The sequence below is a fragment of the Oncorhynchus masou genome, unplaced genomic scaffold, assembly GCF_036934945.1.
Source record: "Oncorhynchus masou masou isolate Uvic2021 unplaced genomic scaffold, UVic_Omas_1.1 unplaced_scaffold_3527, whole genome shotgun sequence".
In the NCBI taxonomy this organism is placed as follows: Eukaryota; Metazoa; Chordata; class Actinopteri; order Salmoniformes; family Salmonidae; genus Oncorhynchus; species Oncorhynchus masou.
The window spans coordinates 22501-37411 of NW_027009934.1; the positions used below are offsets into that span (position 1 = coordinate 22501).

The 14911-nt window shown below is 36.2% G+C and overlaps 1 long non-coding RNA gene across 1 annotated transcript in view; it reads right to left on the reverse strand.

Moving 5' to 3' along the window:
• The window catches only part of LOC135534529 (uncharacterized), a 28707-nt gene extending 15608 nt beyond the window's left edge, over window positions 1–13099 (reverse strand). Inside the window, exon 1 of the long non-coding RNA XR_010454701.1 lies at window positions 12929–13099. This is a non-coding gene — a long non-coding RNA (uncharacterized LOC135534529). The remainder of the gene's footprint in view (window positions 1–12928) is intronic.
• Between the last annotated feature and the right edge of the window lie 1812 nt (window positions 13100–14911).

Genomic DNA, 14911 nt, shown 5'->3' on the forward strand with positions numbered 1-14911 from the left:
TTTAACCATCAGTGAACAGTAGTTCTATTTAACCATCAGTGGATTTAACCATCAGTGGACAGTAGTTCTATTTAACCATCAGTGAACAGTAGTTCTATTTAACCATCAGTGAACAGTAGTTCTATTTAACCATCAGTGAACAGTAGTTCTATTTAACCATCAGTGAACAGTAGTTCTATTTAACCATTAGGGAACAGTAGTTCTATTTAACCATCAGTGAACAGTAGTTCTATTTAACCATCAGTGAACAGTAGTTCTATTTAACCATCAGTGAACAGTAGTTATATTTAACCATCAGTGGACAGTAGTTCTATTTAACCATTAGGGAACAGTAGTTCTATTTAACCATCAGTGAACAGTAGTTATAATTAACCATCAGTGAACAGTAGTTCTATTTAACCATCAGTGAACAGTAGTTCTATTAAACCATCAGTGGATTTAACCATCAGTGAACAGTAGTTCTATTTAACCATCAGTGAACAGTAGTTCTATTTAACCATCAGTGAACAGTAGTTCTGTTTAACCATCAGTGAACAGTAGTTCTATTTAACCATCAGTGAACAGTAGTTCTATTTAACCATCAGTGAACAGTAGTTCTATTAAACCATCAGTGGATTTAACCATCAGTGAACAGTAGTGGATTTAACCATCAGTGGACAGTAGTTCTATTTAACCATCAGTGGACAGTAGTTCTATTTAACCATCAGTGAACAGTAGTGGATTTAACCATCAGTGAACAGTAGTTCTATTTAACCATCAGTGAACAGTAGTTCTATTTAACCATCAGTGAACAGTAGTTCTATTTAACCATCAGTGAACAGTAGTTCTATTTAACCATCAGTGAACAGTAGTTCTATTTAACCATCAGTGAACAGTAGTTCTATTTAACCATCAGTGAACAGTAGTTCTATTTAACCATCAGTGAACAGTAGTTCTATTTAACCATCAGTGAACAGTAGTTCTATTAAACCATCAGTGAACAGTAGTTCTATTTAACCATCAGTGAACAGTAGTTCTATTTAACCATCAGTGAACAGTAGTTCTATTTAACCATCAGTGAACAGTAGTTCTATTTAACCATCAGTGAACAGTAGTTCTATTTAACCATCAGTGGACAGTAGTTCTATTTAACCATCAGTGAACAGTAGTGGATTTAACCATCAGTGAACAGTAGTTCTATTTAACCATCAGTGAACAGTAGTTCTATTAAACCATCAGTGGATTTAACCATCAGTGAACAGTAGTTCTATTTAACCATCAGTGAACAGTAGTGGATTTAACCATCAGTGAACAGTAGTTCTATTTAACCATCAGTGGATTTAACCATCAGTGGACAGTAGTTCTATTTAACCATCAGTGAACAGTAGTTCTATTTAACCATCAGTGAACAGTAGTTCTATTTAACCATCAGTGAACAGTAGTTCTATTTAACCATCAGTGAACAGTAGTTCTATTTAACCATTAGGGAACAGTAGTTCTATTTAACCATCAGTGAACAGTAGTTCTATTTAACCATCAGTGAACAGTAGTTCTATTTAACCATCAGTGAACAGTAGTTATATTTAACCATCAGTGGACAGTAGTTCTATTTAACCATTAGGGAACAGTAGTTCTATTTAACCATCAGTGAACAGTAGTTATAATTAACAAACAGTGAACAGTAGTTCTATTTAACCATTAGGGAACAGTAGTTCTATTTAACCATCAGTGGATTTAACCATCAGTGAACAGTAGTTATATTTAACCATCAGTGAACAGTAGTTCTATTTAACCATCAGCGAACAGTAGTTCTATTTAACCATTAGGGAACAGTAGTTCTATTTAACCATCAGTGGATTTAACCATCAGTGAACAGTAGTTCTATTTAACCATCAGTGGATTTAACCATCAGTGAACAGTAGTTCTATTTAACCATCAGTGAACAGTAGTTATATTTAACCATCAGTGAACAGTAGTTCTATTTAACCATTAGGGAACAGTAGTTCTATTTAACCATCAGTGAACAGTAGTTCTATTTAACCATCAGTGAACAGTAGTTATATTTAACCATCAGTGAACAGTAGTTCTATTTAACCATCAGTGAACAGTAGTTCTATTTAACCATCAGTGAACAGTAGTTCTATTTAACCATTAGGGAACAGTAGTTCTATTTAACCATTAGGGAACAGTAGTTCTATTAAACCATCAGTGAACAGTAGTTCTATTTAACCATCAGTGGACAGTAGTTCTATTTAACCATCAGTGAACAGTAGTTATATTTAACCATCAGTGAACAGTAGTTATATTTAACCATTAGGGAACAGTAGTTCTATTTAACCATCAGTGAACAGTAGTTCTATTTAACCATCAGTGAACAGTAGTTCTATTTAACCATCAGGGAACAGTAGTTCTATTTAACCATCAGTGGATTTAACCATCAGTGAACAGTAGTTATATTTAACCATCAGTGAACAGTAGTTCTATTTAACCATCAGTGGACAGTAGTTCTATTTAACCATTAGGGAACAGTAGTTCTATTTAACCATCAGTGGACAGTAGTTCTATTTAACCATCAGTGAACAGTAGTTATAATTAACCATCAGTGGACAGTAGTTCTATTTAACCATTAGGGAACAGTAGTTCTATTTAACCATCAGTGAACAGTAGTTCTATTTAACCATCAGTGAACAGTAGTTCTATTTAACCATCAGTGAACAGTAGTTCTATTTAACCATTAGGGAACAGTAGTTCTATTTAACCATCAGTGGACAGTAGTTCTATTTAACCATTAGGGAACAGTAGTTCTATTTAACCATCAGTGAACAGTAGTTCTATTTAACCATCAGTGAACAGTAGTTATAATTAACCATCAGTGAACAGTAGTTCTATTTAACCATCAGTGAACAGTAGTTCTATTTAACCATTAGGGAACAGTAGTTCTATTTAACCATCAGTGGATTTAACCATCAGTGAACAGTAGTTCTATTTAACCATCAGTGAACAGTAGTTATAATTAACCATCAGTGAACAGTAGTTCTATTTAACCATCAGTGAACAGTAGTTCTATTTAACCATTAGGGAACAGTAGTTCTATTTAACCATCAGTGGATTTAACCATCAGGGAACAGTAGTTCTATTTAACCATCAGTGGACAGTAGTTCTATATAACCATCAGTGAACAGTAGTTCTATTTAACCATCAGTGGACAGTAGTTCTATTTAACCATCAGTGGATTTAACCATCAGTGAACAGTAGTTCTATTTAACCATCAGTGGACAGTAGTTCTATTTAACCATCAGTGGACAGTAGTTCTATTAAACCATCAGTGAACAGTAGTTCTATTTAACCATCAGTGGACAGTAGTTCTATTTCACCATCAGTGAACAGTAGTTCTATTTAACCATCAGTGAACAGTAGTTCTATTTAACCATCAGTGAACAGTAGTTCTATTTAACCATCAGTGAACAGTAGTTCTATTAAACCATCAGTGAACAGTAGTTCTATTAAACCATCAGTGAACAGTAGTTCTATTTAACCATCAGTGAACAGTAGTTCTATTTAACCATCAGTGGATTTAACCATCAGTGAACAGTAGTTCTATTAAACCATCAGTGAACAGTAGTTCTATTTAACCATCAGTGAACAGTAGTTCTATTTAACCATCAGTGAACAGTAGTTCTATTTAACCATCAGTGAACAGTAGTTCTATTTAACCATCAGTGAACAGTAGTTCTATTAAACCATCAGTGGATTTAACCATCAGTGAACAGTAGTGGATTTAACCATCAGTGGACAGTAGTTATATTTAACCATCAGTGAACAATAGTTATATTTAACCATCAGTGAACAGTAGTTCTATTTAACCATCAGTGGATTTAACCATCAGTGAACAGTAGTTCTATTTAACCATCAGTGAACAGTAGTTCTATTTAACCATCAGTGGACAGTAGTTCTATTTAACCATCAGTGGACAGTAGTTATATTTAACCATTAGAGAACAGTAGTTCTATTTAACCATCAGTGGATTTAACCATCAGTGAACAGTAGTTATATTTAACCATCAGTGGATTTAACCATCAGTGAACAGTAGTTCTATTTAACCATCAGTGGATTTAACCATCAGTGGATTTAACCATCAGTGAACAGTAGTTCTATTTAACCATCAGTGAACAGTAGTTCTATTTAACCATCAGTGGACAGTAGTTATATTTAACCATTAGGGAACAGTAGTTCTATTTAACCATCAGTGAACAGTAGTTCTATTTAACCATCAGTGGATTTAACCATCAGTGGACAGTAGTTCTATTTAACCATCAGTGGATTTAACCATCAGTGGACAGTAGTTCTATTTAACCATCAGTGGACAGTAGTTCTATTTAACCATCAGTGGATTTAACCATCAGTGGACAGTAGTTCTATTTAACCATCAGTGGACAGTAGTTCTATTTAACCATCAGTGGATTTAACCATCAGTGGACAGTAGTTCTATTTAACCATTAGGGAACAGTAGTTCTATTTAACCATCAGTGAACAGTAGTTCTATTTAACCATCAGTGAACAGTAGTTCTATTAAACCATCAGTGAACAGTAGTTCTATTAAACCATCAGTGAACAGTAGTTCTATTAAACCATCAGTGAACAGTAGTTCTATTTAACCATCAGTGAACAGTAGTTCTATTTAACCATCAGTGAACAGTAGTTCTATTTAACCATCAGTGAACAGTAGTTCTATTTAACCATCAGTGAACAGTAGTTCTATTTAACCATCAGTGAACAGTAGTTCTATTTAACCATCAGTGAACAGTAGTTCTATTTAACCATCAGTGAACAGTAGTTCTATTTAACCATCAGTGAACAGTAGTTCTATTAAACCATCAGTGAACAGTAGTTCTATTTAACCATCAGTGAACAGTAGTTCTATTTAACCATCAGTGAACAGTAGTTCTATTTAACCATCAGTGAACAGTAGTTCTATTTAACCATCAGTGAACAGTAGTTCTATTTAACCATCAGTGGACAGTAGTTCTATTTAACCATCAGTGAACAGTAGTGGATTTAACCATCAGTGAACAGTAGTTCTATTTAACCATCAGTGAACAGTAGTTCTATTAAACCATCAGTGGATTTAACCATCAGTGAACAGTAGTTCTATTTAACCATCAGTGAACAGTAGTGGATTTAACCATCAGTGAACAGTAGTTCTATTTAACCATCAGTGGATTTAACCATCAGTGGACAGTAGTTCTATTTAACCATCAGTGAACAGTAGTTCTATTTAACCATCAGTGAACAGTAGTTCTATTTAACCATCAGTGAACAGTAGTTCTATTTAACCATCAGTGAACAGTAGTTCTATTTAACCATTAGGGAACAGTAGTTCTATTTAACCATCAGTGAACAGTAGTTCTATTTAACCATCAGTGAACAGTAGTTCTATTTAACCATCAGTGAACAGTAGTTATATTTAACCATCAGTGGACAGTAGTTCTATTTAACCATTAGGGAACAGTAGTTCTATTTAACCATCAGTGAACAGTAGTTATAATTAACCATCAGTGAACAGTAGTTCTATTTAACCATTAGGGAACAGTAGTTCTATTTAACCATCAGTGGATTTAACCATCAGTGAACAGTAGTTATATTTAACCATCAGTGAACAGTAGTTCTATTTAACCATCAGCGAACAGTAGTTCTATTTAACCATTAGGGAACAGTAGTTCTATTTAACCATCAGTGGATTTAACCATCAGTGAACAGTAGTTCTATTTAACCATCAGTGGATTTAACCATCAGTGAACAGTAGTTCTATTTAACCATCAGTGAACAGTAGTTATATTTAACCATCAGTGAACAGTAGTTCTATTTAACCATTAGGGAACAGTAGTTCTATTTAACCATCAGTGAACAGTAGTTCTATTTAACCATCAGTGAACAGTAGTTATATTTAACCATCAGTGAACAGTAGTTCTATTTAACCATCAGTGAACAGTAGTTCTATTTAACCATCAGTGAACAGTAGTTCTATTTAACCATTAGGGAACAGTAGTTCTATTTAACCATTAGGGAACAGTAGTTCTATTTAACCATCAGTGAACAGTAGTTCTATTTAACCATTAGGGAACAGTAGTTCTATTTAACCATCAGTGAACAGTAGTTATAATTAACCATCAGTGAACTGTAGTTCTATTAAACCATCAGTGAACAGTAGTTCTATTTAACCATCAGTGGACAGTAGTTCTATTTAACCATCAGTGAACAGTAGTTATATTTAACCATCAGTGAACAGTAGTTATATTTAACCATTAGGGAACAGTAGTTCTATTTAACCATCAGTGAACAGTAGTTCTATTTAACCATCAGTGAACAGTAGTTCTATTTAACCATCAGGGAACAGTAGTTCTATTTAACCATCAGTGGATTTAACCATCAGTGAACAGTAGTTATATTTAACCATCAGTGAACAGTAGTTCTATTTAACCATCAGTGGACAGTAGTTCTATTTAACCATTAGGGAACAGTAGTTCTATTTAACCATCAGTGGACAGTAGTTCTATTTAACCATCAGTGAACAGTAGTTATAATTAACCATCAGTGGACAGTAGTTCTATTTAACCATTAGGGAACAGTAGTTCTATTTAACCATCAGTGAACAGTAGTTCTATTTAACCATCAGTGAACAGTAGTTCTATTTAACCATCAGTGAACAGTAGTTCTATTTAACCATTAGGGAACAGTAGTTCTATTTAACCATCAGTGGACAGTAGTTCTATTTAACCATTAGGGAACAGTAGTTCTATTTAACCATCAGTGAACAGTAGTTCTATTTAACCATCAGTGAACAGTAGTTATAATTAACCATCAGTGAACAGTAGTTCTATTTAACCATCAGTGAACAGTAGTTCTATTTAACCATTAGGGAACAGTAGTTCTATTTAACCATCAGTGGATTTAACCATCAGTGAACAGTAGTTCTATTTAACCATCAGTGAACAGTAGTTATAATTAACCATCAGTGAACAGTAGTTCTATTTAACCATCAGTGAACAGTAGTTCTATTTAACCATTAGGGAACAGTAGTTCTATTTAACCATCAGTGGATTTAACCATCAGGGAACAGTAGTTCTATTTAACCATCAGTGGACAGTAGTTCTATATAACCATCAGTGAACAGTAGTTCTATTTAACCATCAGTGGACAGTAGTTCTATTTAACCATCAGTGGATTTAACCATCAGTGAACAGTAGTTCTATTTAACCATCAGTGGACAGTAGTTCTATTTAACCATCAGTGGACAGTAGTTCTATTAAACCATCAGTGAACAGTAGTTCTATTTAACCATCAGTGGACAGTAGTTCTATTTCACCATCAGTGAACAGTAGTTCTATTTAACCATCAGTGAACAGTAGTTCTATTTAACCATCAGTGAACAGTAGTTCTATTTAACCATCAGTGAACAGTAGTTCTATTAAACCATCAGTGAACAGTAGTTCTATTAAACCATCAGTGAACAGTAGTTATATTTAACCATCAGTGAACAGTAGTTCTATTTAACCATCAGTGAACAGTAGTTCTATTTAACCATCAGTGGACAGTAGTTCTATTTAACCATCAGTGAACAGTAGTTCTATTTAACCATTAGGGAACAGTAGTTCTATTTAACCATCAGTGAACAGTAGTTCTATTTAACCATCAGTGGACAGTAGTTCTATTTAACCATCAGTGAACAGTAGTTCTATTTAACCATCAGTGAACAGTAGTTCTATTTAACCATTAGGGAACAGTAGTTCTATTAAACCATCAGTGAACAGTAGTTCTATTTAACCATCAGTGGATTTAACCATCAGTGAACAGTAGTTCTATTAAACCATCAGTGAACAGTAGTTCTATTTAACCATCAGTGAACAGTAGTTCTATTTAACCATCAGTGAACAGTAGTTCTATTTAACCATCAGTGAACAGTAGTTCTATTTAACCATCAGTGAACAGTAGTTCTATTAAACCATCAGTGGATTTAACCATCAGTGAACAGTAGTGGATTTAACCATCAGTGGACAGTAGTTATATTTAACCATCAGTGAACAATAGTTATATTTAACCATCAGTGAACAGTAGTTCTATTTAACCATCAGTGGATTTAACCATCAGTGAACAGTAGTTCTATTTAACCATCAGTGAACAGTAGTTCTATTTAACCATCAGTGGACAGTAGTTCTATTTAACCATCAGTGGACAGTAGTTATATTTAACCATTAGAGAACAGTAGTTCTATTTAACCATCAGTGGATTTAACCATCAGTGAACAGTAGTTATATTTAACCATCAGTGGATTTAACCATCAGTGAACAGTAGTTCTATTTAACCATCAGTGGATTTAACCATCAGTGGATTTAACCATCAGTGAACAGTAGTTCTATTTAAACATCAGTGAACAGTAGTTCTATTTAACCATCAGTGGACAGTAGTTATATTTAACCATTAGGGAACAGTAGTTCTATTTAACCATCAGTGAACAGTAGTTCTATTTAACCATCAGTGGATTTAACCATCAGTGGACAGTAGTTCTATTTAACCATCAGTGGATTTAACCATCAGTGGACAGTAGTTCTATTTAACCATCAGTGGACAGTAGTTCTATTTAACCATCAGTGGATTTAACCATCAGTGGACAGTAGTTCTATTTAACCATCAGTGGACAGTAGTTCTATTTAACCATCAGTGGATTTAACCATCAGTGGACAGTAGTTCTATTTAACCATTAGGGAACAGTAGTTCTATTTAACCATCAGTGAACAGTAGTTCTATTTAACCATCAGTGAACAGTAGTTCTATTAAACCATCAGTGAACAGTAGTTCTATTAAACCATCAGTGAACAGTAGTTCTATTAAACCATCAGTGAACAGTAGTTCTATTTAACCATCAGTGAACAGTAGTTCTATTTAACCATCAGTGAACAGTAGTTCTATTTAACCATCAGTGAACAGTAGTTCTATTTAACCATCAGTGAACAGTAGTTCTATTTAACCATCAGTGAACAGTAGTTCTATTTAACCATCAGTGAACAGTAGTTCTATTTAACCATCAGTGAACAGTAGTTCTATTTAACCATCAGTGAACAGTAGTTCTATTAAACCATCAGTGAACAGTAGTTCTATTTAACCATCAGTGAACAGTAGTTCTATTTAACCATCAGTGAACAGTAGTTCTATTTAACCATCAGTGAACAGTAGTTCTATTTAACCATCAGTGAACAGTAGTTCTATTTAACCATCAGTGAACAGTAGTTCTATTTAACCATCAGTGAACAGTAGTTCTATTTAACCATCAGTGAACAGTAGTTCTATTTAACCATCAGTGGACAGTAGTTCTATTTAACCATCAGTGAACAGTAGTTCTATTTAACCATTAGGGAACAGTAGTTCTATTTAACCATCAGTGAACAGTAGTTCTATTTAACCATCAGTGAACAGTAGTTCTGTTTAACCATCAGTGAACAGTAGTTCTGTTTAACCATCAGTGAACAGTAGTTCTATTTAACCATCAGTGGACAGTAGTTCTGTTTAACCATCAGTGAACAGTAGTTCTATTAAACCATCAGTGAACAGTAGTTCTGTTTAACCATCAGTGAACAGTAGTTCTATTAAACCATCAGTGAACAGTAGTTATATTTAACCATCAGTGAACAGTAGTTCTGTTTAACCATCAGTGAACAGTAGTTCTATTTAACCATCAGTGGACAGTAGTTCTGTTTAACCATCAGTGAACAGTAGTTCTATTTAACCATCAGTGGACAGTAGTTCTATTTAACCATCAGTGGATTTAACCATCAGTGGACAGTAGTTCTATTTAACCATCAGTGAACAGTAGTTCTGTTTAACCATCAGTGAACAGTAGTTCTATTTAACCATCAGTGAACAGTAGTTCTATTTAACCATCAGTGGACAGTAGTTCTATTTAACCATCAGTGGACAGTAGTTCTATTTATCCATTAGGGAACAGTAGTGGACTTAACCATCAGTGCCTGCTCAGAGATATTACATTAGCTGTGTGCCAGGTGTGGATAAACAGGTGTTCCTTAGGGCCGACCAAACAGTAGTATTCTACCTGACCAACTAATGAGACTCATGTTATTCACAGAGGTAGAACCATGGAACTCCCACCTGGGATGTTACCTGTTACCAGAGAAACAGACCTCCTCACCAACACAATACTGCTGATGTAACATAGACTGTAATAACAGACTGTAATAACAGACTGTAATAACATAGACTATAATAACAGACCTCCTCACCAACACAATACTGCTGATGTAACATAGACTGTAATAACAGACTGTAATAACATAGACTATAATAACAGACCACCTCACCAACACAATACTGCTGATGTAACATAGACTATAATAACATAGACTGTAATAACAGACTGTCATAACAGACCTCCTCAACAACACAATACTACTGACTGGTAACAGACCAGTTACAAAACTGATGTAAACAATTTGATAAAAAATGACTTAATGTGAACTCAACACAATAGAACTGCTGGCTTATTGTCAATAATAAAATACTATATTTAATGAATGTTCATAAAAAAAACTTAGAAACTATTTTATTATTATTATTTTTTTACTTGTCGTCCTGTTCTACTCTGAGTCACCGTTATCTGTTACCAGGACAACCAGACTGGTATCTGTTATCACTTGACGTCCTGTTCTACTCTGAGTCACCGTTATCTGTTACCAGGACAACCAGACTGGTATCTGTTATCACTTGACGTCCTGTTCTACTCTGAGTCACCGTTATCTGTTACCAGGACAACCAGACTGGTATCTGTTATCACTTGACGTCCTGTTCTACTCTGAGTCACCGTTATCTGTTACCAGGACAACCAGAATGGTATCTGTTATCACTTGACGTCCTGTTCTACTCTGAGACACCGTTATCTGTTACCAGGACAACCAGACTGGTATCTGTTATCACTTGACGTCCTGTTCTACTCTGAGTCACCGTTATCTGTTACCAGGACAACCAGACTGGTATCTGTTATCACTTGACGTCCTGTTCTACTCTGAGTCACCGTTATCTGTTACCAGGACAACCAGACTGGTATCTGTGATCACTTGACGTCCTGTTCTACTCTGAGTCACCGTTATCTGTTACCAGGACAACCAGACTGGTATCTGTTATCACTTGACGTCCTGTTCTACTCTGAGTCACCGTTATCTGTTACCAGGACAACCAGACTGGTATCTGTTATCACTTGACGTCCTGTTCTACTCTGAGTCACCGCTATCTGTTACCAGGACAACCAGACTGGTATCTGTTATCACTTGACGTCCTGTTCTACTCTGAGTCACCGTTATCTGTTACCAGGACAACCAGAATGGTATCTGTTATCACTTGACGTCCTGTTCTACTCTGAGTCACCGTTATCTGTTACCAGGACAACCAGACTGGTATCTGTTATCACTTGACGTCCTGTTCTACTCTGAGTCACCGTTATCTGTTACCAGGACAACCAGACTGGTATCTGTTATCACTTGACGTCCTGTTCTACTCTGAGTCACCGTTATCTGTTACCAGGACAACCAGACTGGTATCTGTTATCACTTGACGTCCTGTTCTACTCTGAGTCACCGTTATCTGTTACCAGGACAACCAGACTGGTATCTGTTATCTGTTATCACTTGACGTCCTGTTCTACTCTGAGTCACCGTTATCTGTTACCAGGACAACCAGACTGGTATCTGTGATCACTTGACGTCCTGTTCTACTCTGAGTCACCGTTATCTGTTACCAGGACAACCAGACTGGTATCTGTTATCACTTGACGTCCTGTTCTACTCTGAGTCACCGTTATCTGTTACCAGGACAACCAGACTGGTATCTGTGATCACTTGACGTCCTGTTCTACTCTGAGTCACCGTTATCTGTTACCAGGACAACCAGACTGGTATCTGTTATCACTTGACGTCCTGTTCTACTCTGAGTCACCGTTATCTGTTACTAGGACAATCAGACTGGTATCTGTTATCACTTGACGTCCTGTTCTACTCTGAGTCACCGTTATCTGTTACCAGGACAACCAGACTGGTATCTGTTATCACTTGACGTCCTGTTCTACTCTGAGTCACCGTTATCTGTTACCAGGACAACCAGACTGGTATCTGTTATCACTTGACGTCCTGTTCTATTCTGAGTCACCGTTATCTGTTACCAGGACAACCAGACTGGTATCTGTTATCACTTGACGTCCTGTTCTACTCTGAGTCACCGTTATCTGTTACCAGGACAACCAGACTGGTATCTGTTATCACTTGACGTCCTGTTCTACTCTGAGTCACCGTTATCTGTTACCAGGACAACCAGACTGGTATCTGTTATCTGTTATCACTTGACGTCCTGTTCTACTCTGAGTCACCGTTATCTGTTACCAGGACAACCAGACTGGTATCTGTTATCACTTGACGTCCTGTTCTACTCTGAGTCACCGTTATCTGTTACCAGGACAACCAGACTGCCATGTCTGAAAGGTGAGAGACCTGCACTGTGATTCTGGTTGACTGTGCTGATGAAGTGATTAATAAGAAAGAAAGAACTGTTCACAAACAAACAATAAACAAGAGGGTTGATCTGTTAAGAACAAAAATAGAAGTAAATGTGTGATATATATATATATATACACATATATGAAATAACTTTAATCTTCCTACTTCATAAGTGCATGTTGTTTGGTAGCTAAAACGTGACACCGTTCACCTGTCACAAACAAACAACAAACAAAAACGACTTACACACTCAATGAAAAAAACCAACAACCTCTGATTTCAGTCTCAGTCTAATAACAGGGGTATGTAACCTGTAAGTAGTCATTAAACCAACCTCCACACTCTCTCCGTATTTCTAAACGCAAGGCTTTTATAACGAAGGTAGAAATCAAAGCTTTTACCTGATGAAGGTGCTAGCCGTGTCAGTCAGGCAGGGCGGTAGGTGTGTTAGTGTTGGGCTGCTTCCTCCGTCTGTCTCTGTGACTGTGTACTGATACCTGAGACGCAGGTCAACCAGTGAGCTGCTGTGTTTCCTCAAGACACAAGATGATGTTGTGAATGAACGAGAGGGTGTGTATCATCTCTAGTTATAAGGGCCTGAGGCACATTACTGCTCTATAGGTGTGTCTCTCTCTCTCTCTCTCTTTGTGTGCGTGTCTCTCTCTGTGCGTGTCTGTGTGTCTCTCTCTATGTGTGTGTGTGTCTCTCTCTGTCTGTGCATGTGTGTGTGTGTCTCTCTATCTGTGCGTGTGTGTGTGTCTCTCTGTGTGCGTGTCTCTCTCTGTGCGTGTGTGTGTGTGTCTCTGTGTGTGTGTGTGTCTCTCTCTGTCTGTGTGTGTGCATGTCTCTCCCTGTGCGTGTCTGTGTGTCTCTCTGTGTGTGTGTGTGTCTCTCTCTGTCTGTGTGTGTGTGTGTCTCTCTCTGTCTGTGTGTGTGCATGTCTCTCCCTGTGCGTGTCTGTGTGTCTCTCTCTGTGCTTGTGTGTGTGTCTCTGTGTGTGTGTGTCTCTCTCTGTGCGTGTCTGTGTGTCTCTGTGTGTGTGTGTGTGTCACTCTCTGTCTGTGTGTGTGTGTGTGTGTGTACAGTTGCCCTTTGAATACAGTAACACACTGATCCATGGTTAAACTGACAACGCCCTGCGGCTGTTGTGTCCAGACACCTGAAACCCCCTAGTTTTACATGTCGTTTTACATGTCGTTCTATATGTTGTTTTACATGTTGTTTTACATGTTGTTTTACATGTCGTTCTATATGTTGTTTTACATGTCGTTTTACATGTCGTTCTACATGTTGTTCTACATGTTGTTTTACATGTCGTTTTACATGTTGTTTTACATGTCGTTTTACATGTTGTTTTACATGTCGTTTTACATGTCGTTTTACATGTCGTTCTATATGTCGTTTTACATGTCGTTTTACATGTCGTTTTACATGTTGTTTTACATGTTGTTTTACATGTCGTTTTACATGTCGTTTTACATGTTGTTTTACATGTCGTTTTACATGTTGTTTTACGTGTTGTTTTACATGTCGTTTTACATGTCGTTTTACATGTTGTTTTACATGTCGTTTTACATGTCGTTTTACATGTTGTTTTACATGTTGTTTTACATGTCGTTCTATATGTAGTTTTACATGTCGTTTTACATGTCGTTTTACATGTCGTTTTACATGTTGTTTTACATGTCGTTTTACATGTCGTTCTACATGTTGTTTTACATGTTGTTTTACATGTCGTTTTACATGTTGTTTTACATGTCGTTTTACATGTTGTTTTACATGTCGTTTTACATGTCGTTTTACATGTCGTTCTATATGTCGTTTTACATGTCGTTTTACATGTCGTTTTACATGTTGTTTTACATGTTGTTTTACATGTCGTTTTACATGTCGTTTTACATGTTGTTTTACATGTCGTTTTACATGTTGTTTTACGTGTTGTTTTACATGTCGTTTTACATGTCGTTTTACATGTTGTTTTACATGTCGTTTTACATGTCGTTTTACATGTTGTTTTACATGTTGTTTTACATGTCGTTCTATATGTAGTTTTACATGTCGTTTTACATGTTGTTTTACATGTCGTTCTATATGTCGTTTTACATGTTGTTTTACATGTCATTTTACATGTTGTTTTACATGTTGTTTTACATGTCGTTTTACATGTTGTTTTACATGTTGTTCTATATGTAGTTTTACATGTTGTTTTACATGTCGTTTTACATGTCGTTTTACATGTCGTTTTACGTGTCGTTTTACGTGTCGTTTTACGTGTTGTTTTACGTGTTGTTTTACGTGTTGTTTTACATGTCGTTTTACATGTCGTTCTATATGTAGTTTTACATGTCGTTTTATGTGCTGTAAAGTGTGTGTGTTCCTGGGTG